This window comes from Carassius auratus, unplaced genomic scaffold (assembly GCF_003368295.1).
Source record: "Carassius auratus strain Wakin unplaced genomic scaffold, ASM336829v1 scaf_tig00214570, whole genome shotgun sequence".
In the NCBI taxonomy this organism is placed as follows: Eukaryota; Metazoa; Chordata; class Actinopteri; order Cypriniformes; family Cyprinidae; genus Carassius; species Carassius auratus.
The window spans coordinates 34,874-52,017 of NW_020527715.1; the positions used below are offsets into that span (position 1 = coordinate 34,874).

The following is a 17,144-nucleotide window of genomic DNA, read 5'->3' on the forward strand; positions in this document are numbered from 1 at the left end:
TGAATTTAGGTAAATTGGACCACTTTTTGCCATGGGAACGCCTGAAAAAATGTCCTCTTTGTGTGTGTGTGTGTGTATATGTGTGTGTGTGTGTGTGTGTGTGTGTATATATATATATATATATATATATATATATATATATATATATACACTTTTGTTATGTTGAGATAACGAGAAAATTAAGTCGTTATAACGAGAAAACAACTTTCGTTATGTTGACATAACGAGAAAATTAATTTGTTATACCAAGAGAACAACTTTTGTGTTGTCAAAATAACAAGAAAATTAAGTCGTTATAACGATAAAACAAAGAAGGAAAAAAAACTAATGCATAGCTGCTTAGAAGTTCCGTAAATATTGTTCAGAAATCTGTGTTAGTGAGCACTTCTACTTTGCCGAGATAATCAATCTACCTCACAGGTTTGGCGTATCAAAATGCTGATTATACAGCATGATTATTGCACAGGTGTGCCTTAGACTGGCCACAATAAAAGGCCACTCTAAAATGTGCAGGGGGCGTTGTCAGAAAACCAGTCGGTATCTAGTGTGACCACATTTGCCTCACGCAGTGCAACACATCTTTTTCGCATAGAGTTAATCAGGTTGTTGATTATGGCCTGTGGAATGTTGGTCCACTCCTCTTCAGTGGCTGTGTGAAGTTGAATATTGGCAGGAACTGGAACACGCTGATGTATACACCGATCCAGAGCATCCCAAACATGCTCAATGGGTGACATGTTTGGAGAGTATGCTGGCCATGCAAGAACTGGGATGTTTCAGAATCCAGAAATTGTGTATAGATCCTTGCAACATGGTGCTGTGCATTATTATGCTGCAACATGAGGTGATGGTCGTGGATGAGTGGCACAACAAGGGGGGCTCAGGATCTTGTCGTGGTATCTATGGGCATTCAAAATGCCATCAATAAAATGCACTTGTGTTCGTTGTCCATAACATATGCTTGCCCGTACCATAACCCCACAGCCACCATGGGCCACTCGATCAACATATATAATATTATATAAATTTGTTCATAATGACCCATATAAGAGTTGATCAATTGAAAGATTTCCTTGTGCATTGCTGTTACTACTGTTTTATCTATGGCCCATTTTTTAAATCTATTGTATAAAGAAAATAACGAGCAATCTAAAAAATTCTAAATTGGTGTAGTAAATATATTTTTTTTGTGATTTCTAGGGTTGTGTGATATAGTTCATCTTCTCATTCTTGTGTTCTGAAATACTGAATACCTTTATAATTTGCAATATCTGTTTTATCTCAAACAAAAAGAGTCAAGGATTGACATTCTTATCAACAATGCCAGAATCTATCAGTGTCCTTACACCAAATCAGAAGATGGGTTCGAGATGCAGTTCGCTGTTAATCATCTGGGTCACTTCTTACTAACCTCCTGCTGGACCTCCTCAAACATTCTACTCTAGCCGGATCGTTATGGTATCCTCCGAGCTCTACAAGAATGGTGAAATAAACTTTGATGACCTGAACAGCGAGCAGAGTTACGATAAAGCTTAAGCACGGAGTAACCTAGCCAATCTTCTATTCACACTGGAGCTTTCTCATCGACTCGAGGAGAGTGGAGTGATGGTAAATGCTCTCACCCCAGGGATTCTGCGGACTAACCTGGGCAGGCATGTCCACAGGCCTTCTTTAAGTCCCCTGAGGAAGGTGCACAGACTTCTATATATCTTGCCTGCTCTCCAGATGTGGAGGGCATTCAGGGGAAGTGCTTTGCTAACTGTCATGAGGAGCAGCTGTTAGCTAAGGCCACAGATGAGGAGGTGGCCAAGAAACTGTGGGGCATCAGTGAGGTGATGGTGGCCATCACAACTTGAAATCTCACAGATGTAAGAATTTAGGTCACATGTCCATGATTATTTCAAAATCGACAACTCAGAGAAAATTAAACATAGAGATCTTTACCATCAGGTATTTTGGAAAGACCTTGTTTTGGAAAGAAAACATTCTAAATGTATGCATACATCCACAGGAGGGAGCTGTTTTTGCCATTCCTGTTCACTTGTGCTTTGAAAAGCTAATTGTAATGTTGCAACCTGCAGGTTGTTAGTTCTGCTGCAACATTAACAGTGTGTGTTTGTGTTAAATAATCCAGAGTCATCTTCAGTTACCCTTTTCCCATGCGTCACTGAATTAGTATTAATCCCGTGAAGTCAGGTTTATAGATTTCAAAACTAAAAGTGATCACTTATGTTGGTTAAGACTAGATGCAACCTGAATGGGTTATTAACTCAATCACCACAAATAATATAGTTTACAAAGACTTTACCCTTTATTTGACTGGAAATGTGTACACGTGTGAATGAGAATTTCTAATTGCACAATTATGTTTTATATTGTTACACTTTTCTGCTGTTAAGAGTAAAATAGTTAACACTGCATTTGATTTGCACTTCTGTTACTGAAGATCAGTGAGCAGACATTCACAGCTACAGTACTGAATAAAGATCCATTAAACAACACAAGTATAGTAATATCTCTATTTTGATTATATATTTTATTGTATACTTTGCATTTGAAAGTTTGAGATGTTGAACTGTGATATTGTGATTAGTATACACACTATTTTTTTATTACAATTTATTTAGTTGTGTGCTTTACTTGTTGGAAATAAAGAAATGTATGTGTGGAACTGCTAATTATAAACTTTTAAACATTCTAAATTTTGGGTGTTTATCATTGTAATCATGCAGCACCTTTTCTTTGGTTTTTGTGTTTTTCTTTGAAAGGGGAAATGCTTTGGGGAGCCTTCTTGGTCTAATAAATAAATATCACACTTTACAAATGATATTGTTCAGATTTTAACTACAGCTCAACCAGGTTCACATAATTGAAAAATAGTCTGATGGTTGTTTTTGCGAGACTCATTAACAGAACGTTTGTGGAATTAGGACAAAAGCCTGCTTTGCTTTCATAGTTCACTTACTGTCTAATTAACCGTTGTTAATTAGGAGTTGTTACAGTTCAATTCAACTACTTGCTTTCACAAAGAAAGTACACACTCCTCTCACACTGCGTCTCTCTTCCACTTCATCATGATTGCCTTGAATGTTTTCTCTTACCATTAGCTGTCTTTGTGATAATGGTAGCAGCTCTGATGGGCTTGTAATGCTTTTCCCACCTGTGTTTGCCATTAGGACTTTTTTGGGATCATTTAGAGTAGGTTCCGATCAGCCAGAAAGCCCCAAAGATATCCCAGCAATCATCTGATAGCTCCCTGTGAAACAGGAGGTCTCAGAGCGCTTGGCTGTAGAACTGAAAACTGTTTGTATTTAAAACAAAGAAAATTTGGTAAATTATTAAAGTTAATGGCTTTAATGATGCGTTTAGAAATGGTACCACATCAGCGACAGAATGGCAAGCTGCTTAACAAAATGATGCTTTGATTACAATCACATTAAGTTGTTTCACCTCCTAATTTTTTTTTTATTTCGTCCTGTTTTTCCTCCTCCAGCAGACAAAATATCCCGCAAAAAAACGGCCAAAGGTATATAGAAATTCATGACAAAGCCCTTGTATCTTATCTTGAGGTTTTGGCTTTAGGTAAATCATTTCTCTGGTTGTGCTGCTTTGCTCACCTCAGCTCTGCTCCGAGTACAAACCTGCAGTCAGCATCCTTTCCCACCGTTTGTGCTAGACATCCCATCCAACTTAAACACAGAACTCCTCTCTTGTTTATTATCCTGCATATTTGTTTTCTGTGATAGAGGGAAGGAAGGAAGGGAGATATTAATACACGTTATTTTACACCCTTGTAAGCCTTGTAAGAAAACACTGCCAGGTTGATGGGACCAGAATGTCTAAAATGTTCAAAACAATACGTTTGATATTTGTTAACAATTAGTCACTAAAACACCATGAGACAGTGAACACTTGACTCTTATGAAAGATTATTTTTATGAGTAAAATAATAATGAAAGGCCTTACTGAACTCACATTTGACACAACTGGGGGTTGGGGTACTTTTTATTTTAATTAATTAAATGACCCTATGATTTAATTAGATTAATTTAATTTGTAATATTTGCAGATAACTACTTATAACTACTTACTACCTAGCTAAGGTTAGCACCATCAAGAACATCCAGTGGGATGCTTCCGTTTTAATCAAAAGCCTTGTTTGATTTCTTTGATTGGCCAATCATTTTAACATTGACAAGAGCTGTTAAATTATTATTATTATTTAAGTTTAAAACTTTTGTCACCATGTAATTAAATATACATATAAACAAGTTTTGAATTAATAATAATTTATTTGGCTCTCAAATGATTAATACATCATCATAAATGGGTGTACTGAAAAACAAAGTCAAAAATACAACATGCTTGAGACCCACAGAATAACCGTTGGGCCTGTGACTCTGGTAATTCCCCACTTTTGCCCCTACCTCAGATCAAACCTGTGACCTTTGTGTTTTCAGCCCAGCTTAAACCATTCTTCCGAGTGACTGCATAGGAGCTTTCAAAGCATGAGAGAAAACACTTACTATGGAACAAATACAGATCTGCTGGCACAGAAGCTGAGTGAGCAGTGAACAAAAACATATTTTCAAATTATTTATTATTCTTTATTTTAGCAGGTAATTTGATTGATTGCCTGGTCTTCTGGAGCAGTGACCTGGCCATGGGTTCTGTGTTTACAGACGTATGGTAAAGTCTTTCCCCTGAGGTGGAGCCCTGTGTTTTGACACACTCTTCAAAACAAAAAGAGTTTTTCTCTGGGTTTGGAGAAATATTTTTGTATGTAGCAGGATAAGGAAAACATTTCATCATTATTCGATCACAGTATTCACACATGGAAATGATTCCTGAGGTGTAAATCTCTTCATGGGAAACATGTAGATTTCCTGAAGCCAAACTTAAACTGATAACTCAATTCATTTCACAGATTGCACTAGGAGTGCATTTTGGATGGTTTCCTGGGGTCTGAGTTTGGATTTAAAAGCGGACCAGTCTGGTAAATCCAAGAGATTCTTGACAAAAAAAAAACTTCTTAGGTTACGCATACTGTATAACCATGGTTCCCTGAGAACAGGGAATGAGATGCTGCATCCTCTAGAGGGCGCTATGGGAACTCTGTCAGCATGATCAGTGTTTGAAGCATGAATGAAATAACGACAATTAACTTGACATTTGCAGGCGGAAGCCTATGATGTAAGCAAATGAGCGACTGCAGATTTGAAAGGGCAATTGTAAAACACATCATCCTCAACGTCTCATTCCCTATTCTCAGGGAACCATTATTACATTCGTAATTTTGAAAGGGAAATCCTCGCTGCATCCTCTAGAGGGCGCTATGGGAACGCTATACCAACGCCGTCATGCTGAGGTCAGGACTTGAGGAACCACTAGGCTTTACGGCAGGCTCAAGCTCCAAACATCATAGACTAACTCATCCGCCAAAGTCTGGAGCTCTAAGAGTGGAGGTCTCAGCATAACAACTCTCTAAACTGAGAGGAGACCTAGCTACACTCAACGCCAGAGGCAGTTAGCGAGGCTCAAAATAAAAGAGCCTACACTCCTTTTTACTGCCCAGGCGAAGCGCAACATAAAGACCGTCTATCAAGGCGGCCCCACAGAGGGCCGAACACTTGATTACAAGCTTAGCTAGAGCTCAGGTGAGTGGAGTCCTCAGCAGAATGACTCTCTTAAGCGAGAGGATGCCAAACCTACTCAACATACTGACTATCAAGACCTAGCCACACTCAGTGTCAAATGTAGTTAGTGAGGCTCAACACAAGAGCCTACACTCTCCTTGGTGCTTAGGTGGAGCTCTGGGGAGCAGAGGTTTCAGCAGAATGACTCTCTAAAACAAGAGGAAGCCTAGCACTCAAGCCTCTTAGAGAAACTCTTAAGAATAGAGCCTCAGAATGATGACTCTCTAGAGCGAGAGGAGGCCTGACAACACTCAGCGCTAAAGACAATAAGCGAGGCTCACAAAAAAGGAACCTACAAACCAATAATTAAACGAGAGGAAGCCTAACAACACCCAACCATGTTGAGGAGCTCTTAAGAGTGAAGGTCTCAACATAACGATTCTCGAAAATGAGAGGAGACCCAACACTAAACGCTAAATTAGTGAGGTTCACAATAGAGCCCACATACTAATAGTTTTGTCTAGCAGAGCTCTAGGAAGTGGAGTACACTGCCAACGACTCAGAAGCTAGAGTACTAAGCTAACAGCCACAGAGCTCTGTGCAATGGAGGGGAGCTACCAGGCTCAAGAAAAGTTGAGAGGATGAGGAGCTATATCCTTAAAAAGAATCAGGCATTCTCAATGCAATCACATCTCGCAGTGTGGCTATCTCTCCTGAGAGCCGTACACACTCTGATTAAACATTTAATTCCCTCAAGAATCAGGCAAGAACAGAAACTGCCGCGAATGCATCACATTAAGCTTTTTCAACTCCCCCAAGAGGCGAACGCGCTCGTGGAAATGCTGAAGAAGCTTGAGTACAGACCTCTACCTCTACTGCTCTAGTAGCCTCGCACACAAGCCTTAAAGACAAAAAAAGAAGAAGATGTGTTCTACAAGTGCCCTTTTATATCTTCAATTGCTCATTTGCTTACGTCATAGGCTTCCCCCTGCCAATGTCAAGTTCATTGTCGTTAATTCATTCATGCTTCAGACCTCGGTCACACTGACAGTGTTCCCATAGCGCCCTCTAGAAGACGCAGCGTGGAGTTCCCTTTCGAAAGGGAACAATGTAAGCTTCAAATGCTCCCTCAGGGGGTGTAGCTGAAATTAAACAACATTATGTAAAATGCAGCTCCTGAATAATGTCTATTATTTATTTGACTGGACTGGATTATTTGATACGATTTGTTGCACTAATCCATATTTGTTGTATTGACAGATCACCTTGAAAAGTCAGAAGCTAAATTATGGGTTCTTATTCTGACTTTGCCTCTACCTGACTAACCTGACCTTATAATTGCTACATACTAGATTAATTAAAGTGGAAGTCACCACTGACAGTGTATGTGAGGTGAGATCATGATAGACTCACAGCAGAAATTCAATGTAATAAAAAATGTAGCAAATCATGAATAATAATGAATTTTATATGACCTCTGAGAAATTTGTCATCTTTCCTACTTTCTGAATGAATGCTTATCAGCATCCAAACCTCTCATCAGAACAGCTGGAGATCATTATGATCCGGCATGGTACAGTAGAGATGAACTGTCATACAGAGCTCTGAGCCAAGCGTGCGTGGGGAAAAAACAGTCAAGGATCCAAACATCATTTTACAGGAAACTCTCAATAACGCTTGATCAAGTGCTCTGAAGTGCAGTCCGAGCCATTAATGTGAACTCTTGGGCTCCATTTGGTCATCATTTACAAATGTTGAACATTGCTGAAGATAGAAATGTGGAAGGCAGTGGTGTTTTCTGTCCAAGTGCTTGTGAGAGTAAAAACATACATAGCCTCCAAAACAAGCATAACGTAAGTTTTAAATCTCAGTCTGAGAACGATTCGAGCAGTACATGAGAATCAAAGAATGAATTTCGGAGTCTCTATGTGGCTTTGATTGAGTGCATGACCAAGAATGATTGTAGATAAGAAAAGGGATGGACTGGTCAAGTTGTAGGGAGCTTTAGGACTTTTCAGGGTGGCCCAGTCAATGCATGGGCAGGCTGCCGAAACCTTTATGTAATGCAAATATAAAAAATTTAAAAGGAGAAGAAGTTTGTGCAGTGCTGGGTCTTGAGAAAGACAAAAACAAAATATTTATCCATAGGGTGGCCCGGAATTCATACAGGTCAAGTTAATTAAACGCATCTTACTATTTAGTTTATTGAAAATCTAATATTTAATTATTTATTTATTAATATTTATTTAGTCCTCAAAACTGTATAAGTGGTGGTGAGAATTTTTCAATGACTCTTTGTGCAGGTTGCATCCTTACACCAGTCATAGTCAGTGATTCATTTATTCTACCAATTCATAAAAATAAAAAATCTGAATTATACCGGAAGGAAATGAGTTTGCCATTTAAATGTTCATTCGGTTGATACGTTAAAAGTCAATGAATCATTAATTCAAGCATTTTCTAAAAAGCTAAATCATTCAGGAAGGAAACAAAGTATTATTTTCTTTATGATTTATTAATTTATTCTCTGTGATTTGCTTAAAGACAGTGGTAGACCTACTAATTTTGCTGGCACAGTCTAAAATGTAACTTTCTGAATATTCTACTGTATGAATTGTTTCATATATGCAATATTATACTCACAAACATGTTGCTTTTCCAAATATCACAACTGTGATTGGGCTGTAAGTTCAAAGCCGGACACAATATAATTGATTTTTCCATCATATAAACGGACCGTTGTTCTCCCATCAACTATTTGGGGTACTGAAACAAAACAAGTCCCCTACTCAGGGGCGACGGACTGGGGGTAAAACCAGTACTGATTACCAGGGCCCCAAAAGAAGAGAGGGCCCTTGAAAAGTCTGGAATATATATTTTCAGGGGCAGGGGGGTTTTGCCATTAGGACTGCCTATGCATAGGGCCCGGGATCTTGTGCAGCGCCCCTGCCCCTACTTCATCACTTTCCTACCTTACTGCTAGAGTGGCTGTGACATTTTGGGTCAAAGTGGCAGATGACATGCTTCAGCAGGCATTCTGTGTGACTGAAGTGAACTTTACTCATCTTGTGCATGGCGATGCAAACAGTCTCTCAATAGGAAATAAAACAGAGGCAGTTCAAACCCAAGCAGGATCCTGGTCATGGCTGCAGTTGCTGTGTGAATGAGCTCTGACATGTGATAATTACAGACAGTGATGAAAAGCTTAATGGAATGCTGCCTGTTGCAAAGATTTAAAGCACAACCCATGAAAGCAGACCTGAGAAAAGTCCCACATGCACTAGACAGGAAAAAGAACATTGAAAACATTTTATTTCATGTCATTATTCTTCATTAAAATTCACAGATTTCCATTTTAAAATAATTATATTTAAATATATATTTGGAAACCAATTTTTTATTTTTTTATCATGGCTTCATGTTTTTTTTTTTTTTACTGATTAGTTATTTATAGATTATAGACTATTAAATCTTAAATTATGAAAATAAAATTATGAATATTAATCTAACAATGTAAGAGTGAAATAAACATGATTTCAATATTTAGAGTGAATACTGTATATTAATTTATACTGCATTTTATAGTAATTGTCCCTCAGTTCCCTTTCAGTCAGTCACGTTTAACGTTATGTCAGACTGTACATGGCTGACGAATTGGGATCTCACTAGAGAGACGAATCGTCTTCGAGTATTAACAAAACAACCCAATGAATGTTTGTGTACGAGATTTGCATCATGCAACCTGCCCTGCAGCATGGGTATATAAGGAGAGCATGTGCAGTTGCACATTCAGCTTTTTGCTTCGGAGCCAAGCCTTTCAGCTTCTGAGCAGAGCATCGTCAAGATAGCCTTTTGATGGTCGAGTGTTGGTGCCACAGTGCATCAGCGGGGGTTGCCCGTGCTGCTGCTTTTCTCTGTGTGCTAGCTTCCACTCTGTGGTCATGCTGCAACTCCTCCTGGGCGCTTTGGTGTTATAAAATAGCAAATAAAAGAGTAAGAGCTCCACGAGTTTTTAAAGATGTCTTTCTACTCATGCGTTTCTGGATCTGGTTGCTTCTTGGGTTCTTGGCTCCACTACATCGGCTCACGGCCAGGGTGATCTGAGGGTCACCGTGAGGGCTTCCCTGCCGAGCAAGTCTCCACGGGCCCCTCACTCCTCTGGCGCATCGTAACCTCTGTTGTACCGCAAAGTGAATGCTGAAGACTCGGACAGAGGGGGTCCAGCACTTTGTTGCCGATTGTCAGAAGCCACGTCAGCAATAGTGCCACTTTCCATACGGATCCCGTGACTGACATAAAGTCGAACATGACTGACTGAAAGCGAACCGAGACATTACATTCCGTCGCCACAATTGCTGTACCACCGCTGTATGGCCGAGGCACATCGTCTCCGCTCCTCAGCGATAAACTGAATGTGCAACTAAATGCACTCTCCTTCTTCTTTATTTTCATGACTATGAAAATTGTAGAGTCACACTGAAGGCATCAAGGGCTATTTGACCAAGAAGGAGAGAGATGTTTTAGGGGTGAGCTGGACCACAGACAGAAGGCAAAAGGGCCAACAAGTGCTAAACATCTCTCGGGGAACTACTTCAAGACTGTTGAAGACCATTTCAGGTGACTACCTCTTGAAGCTCATCAGGAGAATGCCAAGAGTGTGCAAAGCAGTAATCAAAGCAAAAGGTGGCTACTTTGAAGAACCTAGAATAGGACATATTTTCAGTTGTTTCACATTTTTTTTTTGTTATTCCATACATAATTCCTCATGTGTTAATTCGTAGTTTTGATGCCTTCAGTGTGTATCTACAATTTTCATAGTCATGAAAATAAAGAAAACTCTTTGAATGAGAAGGTGTGTCCAAACTTTTGGTCTGTACTGTATTTGCAATTATTGTCGTATTTTACAATTATTGTCGTAATTGCATGAACACAGGATGAGAGGTGCAGCCAACCCAGGATAGCAAATGATTCATAAATTACTTAATTCTTTCCAGGTAAGATTTGTGCTTTCACAGTAGCCAGGATTTCCCTTTTTGTGGACAGTTTGGAACCTGAATTTGGAACCATAATATTGTATTTCAGTATCTCAAAATAACTCCATGAAATAGACTTATAGACCAACAGTCTCCTCTGAAAACCACAAAGTCTCTGAAAAGAAGCCATATCTGAGAGCAGCTCACTGTGTGCAGCTTATCACACTGTGAGCTGCTACGTCCTGCCAGACAGAATCCACGTTCCACTGAAATCATGAATTACACTAGAGCCAGAGGTGGTCAGGGCTGCAGATTAGGAGCAAAATTGGTAGCAGGTTTAAGAAAACGCTCCTAAACACCAACTGTGGGTGGTTTTGTGTTTCTCTGTCGAGTTTCGCTGCACCACCTCAAATTGCATTACCATGTGAACTGTTTAGTGTTCAAAACTGACAGAGATTGTCTTTAAAACAACTCTTTTGTTGTTGTTTCCGCTTATTTTGTCTTTGATGGAGCAGATCTGCAGAAGAACCTGTCATCTGCCTCATTCACACCTTTTCTTACTTTTCTTTCTCTACTGACTTGTTTTGGCCTTTCTCTCATTCTATGATTAATGTTCTGGTTATTTATCTCTGTCTGTCACCATCTTTCTTAATGTGTCCTGGCTGTAAGCCAGATCCACCTAGAGCAGAATGAGAGAGTTAGAGACAGTCGAGCATGTTTGGTTTGGCCCCATGTCCTTCTCTCGTCCACCATCTCTCTCCGGAGTGCCCAGAAGATTCTGAACTCCTCGACCTCTGGCCATATTCATGACAAATTACCCCTCTTTGCCATTTCTCATGTGCTTATTGCAGCTCATTGTTGGGTGGCCATTACTAAAAGACGCTGAGTGATAGGAGGGCTAAATCTCAGATCCACTCGGAGCAAAGTACTCCACATCCTACAGATGCACACGGACACATGCGCACTCCCTCCTCACACAGATTAGATGCACACAGCAATCCCAAAGAAAACAAATGTGTCCACAGAAAGGTGAACTGTACGTTTTTTCGATCTAGTCAAAACTGAATGCTTAATTGACAGACATTAACAAACAGAGTTTCGAAGAAAGTTCAGAATTTTCAGTTTCTCAATTACATTGTAGTGTCATTCATATGCATTCAATTTGTAAATATAAAACAAAATTAACTGTGATTGGTCACCATTTGATTTAAGCAGATTTTGACCAGAATGGAGTGTGGACCTTATGTGGTTTAAAGATCTGGCCTGGGAGTTATTTATATGATGCAAGACAATCACATTTTGAAAAAGAAATGTATTCATCCTCAGGACATCCAAGATTTAGATGAATTTGTTTCTTCATCGGAGCAGATTTGGAGAAGTTTAGCATTACATCACTTGCTCACCAGTGGATCCTCTGCAGTGAATGGGTGCCATTAGAATGACAGTCAGAACAGCTAATAAAAACATTTTAAAAAGTCCTCACAACTCCAATCCAAAAACTGCTGTGTTTGCAATAAATAAACAACTTCATCATTAAGACATTTTTACATTCAATCCATAAAAACTCCAGGGTTGTCTCGTCTGAATCAGCAGATAAATGTGCACAGATCAAACACAGTTTACAAGCGAAAACAGTTCTAAACAGTTTTAATAAAATATTTCAGTGGATTTTGGTATTAGAAGACAACGGGGGATGGATTTTTCACTGGAGGAACCGTTATTATACGTAGATTATGGATTGGTATTTTGGTCAGAAGTGAGTTAAAACGCCTTAATTATGGATTTGTTTCTTACAAAAATGAATGTTTCCTCTTCACAAGACATTACTTGACTAACTGGAGTTGTTTGGATTACTTGTGGATTATTATTATGTTTTTATCAGCTATTTGGACTCTCATTCACTGCAGAGGATCCATTAGTAAGCAAGCAATGTAATGCTAAATTTCTCCAAATGTGCTGATTAAACAAATTTTTCTACATCTTGGATAAACTGAGAGTAAATTTCCAACAAAATTTCATTTTGGATGCACTCTTCCTTTCACTTAGAACTTAATATAATTTCAATGTTTTAACTGAAACAAAACAAAAAAAAAATTTTTTAACGTATCTTTCACTCTGATTGTGTTTTTTTTCTTTCCAAAATGGAATATATATGCATGCATTCATCCTGAAGCATACACTTACAAATATATTATACTGCTGTCTCTTTTGCACTCTTCAGAAATGCACACATGCATTAATCTTCATCCGCCTGCTGAAAGGTCTCCTCGCCGCCCTGATGCACTGAAGCAGACCTAATGTTTAAAAGGAGAAGAGAAGAAAGACCGAGTCTCATTCGCAGATCTCTGGAATTAATCAGCATGAGGAAACAGAAAGCAGAAAACACAGAGAGAGCCTCTGGGAACAGAACAACAGACCAGATGCCATCAGAGTCACTTATGATGAGGATCTGAGAACAGCAGGATGCGAGAATATGTGTGTGTTTGAAGAGGGAGGAGGGAGTCTTTGATCCTCAACATCAGCAGCTTCAAACACTGGAACACTGCAGTACAACTCCGTCAATGTCTCTGGACACTAAATCCAGAGGATAAACTGGTTGTTTTGTCCCTTAGGGAGCAGGACACAGCTGTTAGCTGCAGGTCTCACTGTATCAAACTGAGCCACACTCACTGCTTATTTTTTAATAATAGTCCAGCTTCATTCTCTCTGTCACACTGAGCATCAATGACCTGTATTTATTATTAGTCACTGTTAGATTCGGTCTGTCAGGGGGCCTGACTTCACTAAACCACAGCAGCCTGCTTAGTGTCTGTGTCCCCAGAACACTGCACAGAGGAGCCAGACCTCCATACATCACAGAAGACAGATGAACGGGAGAGAGGAGTCCTCTCTTTAAATTATTAACTAATAGTAAATGTGCATCTGTATGTGCTTTCTTTGTACTTTTGGTTTACATATGACTTTTACATGCTCAGATTTCTAAATATGCAGCATTATAACCCCAAAATGTATTTGGACACTTAAGCCACACTTCAAATGATAGCTTATCCAAAAATGGATAAAATAAAAAAAAAATTTTCTTTTTAATGAAAGTCAACTAGAACCCACACTTTCTGGCAACCAACATTTTTTCCACATATATTTTTGTTCCCCAGAAGAAAGAAATCATGCAGGTTCAGACCAACATATGTGTTGAGTAAATGATGACAGAATTTATATTTTGTGTGTAAACTGTCTCTTTAAAATATCTGAATGTGATTACAATAGTCTGATGAAGACACTACACTATTGAAAAAAGTTTTGATGTAGAGTGTCAAGGCAGGATGCAAATGGCCAGGTGCACCAAAATCAAAGAGAACCAATTATAATCAGTGATATAAACTGTGTAAACTGGATTGGGCATGGCGTGACGGGACACCAACAGTAAACTGATGCCCTGTTCCATTTCCAACATACTCCATATGCTTGCAACTTCCAACAACAGCACAAATGCTTTGGGGACTTTCACAATGACACAATACATTTGTAAAACATTTTTTTTTTCTTGGTTATGCAAACACTAAGAAAATAATGTTAAGGGAATGTTCCATTTGATAATTTTGGAGACATATAATGGGAACATGAATTTTTATTCTTGTCTGAAAGTTGTAAAACATGTTAAATAAGATTTCTAAATCGTTAGACGAATGTCAAATGTTTCCAAAAAAATCTATAAATCAAGTTTTTTTGTACTAACATTTTGATAATGTAAAAAAGACCAGAATCTGATTGTACTGGGAAAAAAACATTCATTCATAACCTTGCCAGAACATTAGGCAAAGAGAATGTTCTGTGAATGTTCCCTGTTAGTCAAATGTAGACACAATCACAGTTCTGCTTATGATTTTATACTTGATGTTGTTGCCTTATATTATAAATTATATAAAGGTAATTCAATTCAATTAATCAATAGTTGCTTGAAATGTCAGACTGTGTCTGCTGGAGAGTTGAGTGTTGCTCCTGTCGCTGCACTTGCCAAATTGAGAAAATGTTTTGGAAATGTTTAAAAAGGTTTTCACAGCGCTCAGGAGACCTTCAAACCTCAACAATTTCAGTCTCGCCAAACTGAGCTGAGATGTGTTTGCTACTCACAATATATATACATTGAAATATGGTTAAGTCTGAGGGAACATAAACGAGTGGCTAATAATCCTTTGACTAAAAGGTTATTAAAGGTTGACTTTACTCTTAAACACTCCCAGCTTTCTAAATACTTTATCCACTGAATATTTTTGCACACACAAAGTATGTAATAAAACATGAACAAAAAATGAAATCCAAAGGGATTAAAAGCTTGAATAAATCTGAACTGCATTGAACCTTGATTATCTTGAGAATCTAATTAATGTTTCAGTGTAGAACCTACCTACAGTCCAAGGTTAATTTATTGCCATAGTTTGTGCACGTCCTGATTTTGCCAAGTCCGATGTGTTCCTAGGTCAACATATTTTGTTGACCCTGGAACAACATTTTACTCCAAAAATATATTCTTAACCATATCCCTACACCTAAACCTAACCTTAACCATGAGTAATCCCTAAAATCAGAGGAAATGATAGATGAATGACACTGATGTACAAGCACCAAACACTGATTTTAAGCATAAACTTCACAAAATCTATAAACTGGTTCTTCAAATCTGATTGGTTAATCACAATGTTGTTCCAGGGTCAACAACGATGTTGTCCCAGGAACATGTCTCACTTGGTAAAATCAGGTTAGCGATAGTTTGTCAAGGTCTGAATGAATAAATTCCTTGAATCTACAGCGATGTTTCACCTGCAATCACCATGTTTAATCCTCCAAATCACTCTTATTGACAGCTGTGTATCTTAAATCACAGATACCTCAGTTCAAGGCAAGCACATTTTGTCTACAAACACACTGGATCCGGTTGCAGCCAAAGTAAATGAGGTCACTAACCACTTATAAAATGAGTTGAAGATGTATGGCGATGAGAGGAACCTCTTCTCTCGTTTTGCTTATCTTTGAAGATTTATATCAGGTTTTTTTTTTTTTTTCTCCCTGCAATGCCTCTCTGTTGATTCTTGCAGATGTTTCCAGTTTACGAAGCGGAGGGTGGGCACAGTGTCGGGCAGCACACTGACCTCCCACCTGTAGCTCTCACCCTTGCCCTTTGCGAGCTGGAACACCTGATGACCCGACCTCTTTGCAAGCAGCGTGACGTCATGATTGCGGTACAAACTGGAGGGAACAGCTGAAGTCCATTTGACAACATTTACTGTACACACACACACAGAGAGAGAGAAAGACAGAAAGAGAGAGAGAGAGCGCTCCTCTGTGTAAATCTGGACATGTGGCTCCCCCTGCAGGTAAGAGAAATAGTGTGAATTTAAAATGCAAACTTAGGTAGAGAACATGGATGTAACATTTAAACTATACAATTTAGAGGACAATTAAATTCAGTTGAAATGAGTGCAATCATATTATTTTTGAAAAAGATTAATTTAGTATGAGTAGTGAGTATTTCAGAGAGGGGCAAATAAATAAATAAGTTAATTAGTTAATTAATTAATTAATTAATTAACTAGAATGGGTGAAATCAAACCCTGTTTACTATAAGGACCCATTAAGGGCAATATGAAAAATATGAGAATGAAATTTATCTTATATTTGGGAGATGTGTGTGTTTAAATGAATTAAAGTGAGGTAAAGCCACTCCAGTCCTATTTATGACAGTGTACAGTATAGATTTATTTTTTTCACCAAAAAAATGTAAAGATAGAAACTAAATGTAGGTATTTAAGCAAGAATTAAGATGATAAGAGACATCAGCTTTATGCAGCAGACTTTACTTCACAGATATTTTAATTAAAAAAGGGTCTACTCACAAGCATTTATAATTATTCCATTTAATGTAATTTACTTTTTTGAAATTTATTTTGTGAAATTTCCCCACACAATCATACACAGGGACAAAATAAAAAAAGGAAAAACAGAAATTTAGATTCCATCTGGGTCTATTTATATACTAAGTTTCATTTATTTGACTGAGAATAGACTTTTTAATACAGACAATTCAGTTCACACACACAGCTGACAATAAAAAACAGCACATTTTACCTCTTAATCAGACCCTGAGGGTTTATAAGAACAACCTCTGTCTCTGTTCTGCCTAAAGAATGAAAATCAGATTGTGCAGATGGAAAGAAATGCCTCATTTTTTCCATGAAATCATCACTCACATCTGTGCCAGAGAATTCGGATTATTTGTTTATGACATGAACAAGACCCCAAAAAGGCAATTGGCATGTTTTTGAGTAAATATGTGGTCTAATAAAGAACATTATGACTCTTGAACATGAGTGGCATGTCTCCTGGTCTGACACCAGTTTAATTGTGTGATGTCAGGGTAAATACTCAGACTTCAGTGGGAGAAACTGGTCCTCAACCAGTGTTAATATGGTTTCTGTCTCTCCTAACAGCCTGGGATGGGCTCAAGGCCAGTAGTATTAGCATTAAATTGCCTGTAAAA

General features: G+C 38.4%; 1 pseudogene; it reads left to right on the top strand.

The window, feature by feature from the left end:
* The first annotated feature begins 811 nt into the window (after positions 1-811).
* Positions 812-3,283, top strand: LOC113092330 (retinol dehydrogenase 14-like; annotated as a pseudogene).
* Positions 3,284-17,144: the final 13,861 nt, after the last annotated feature.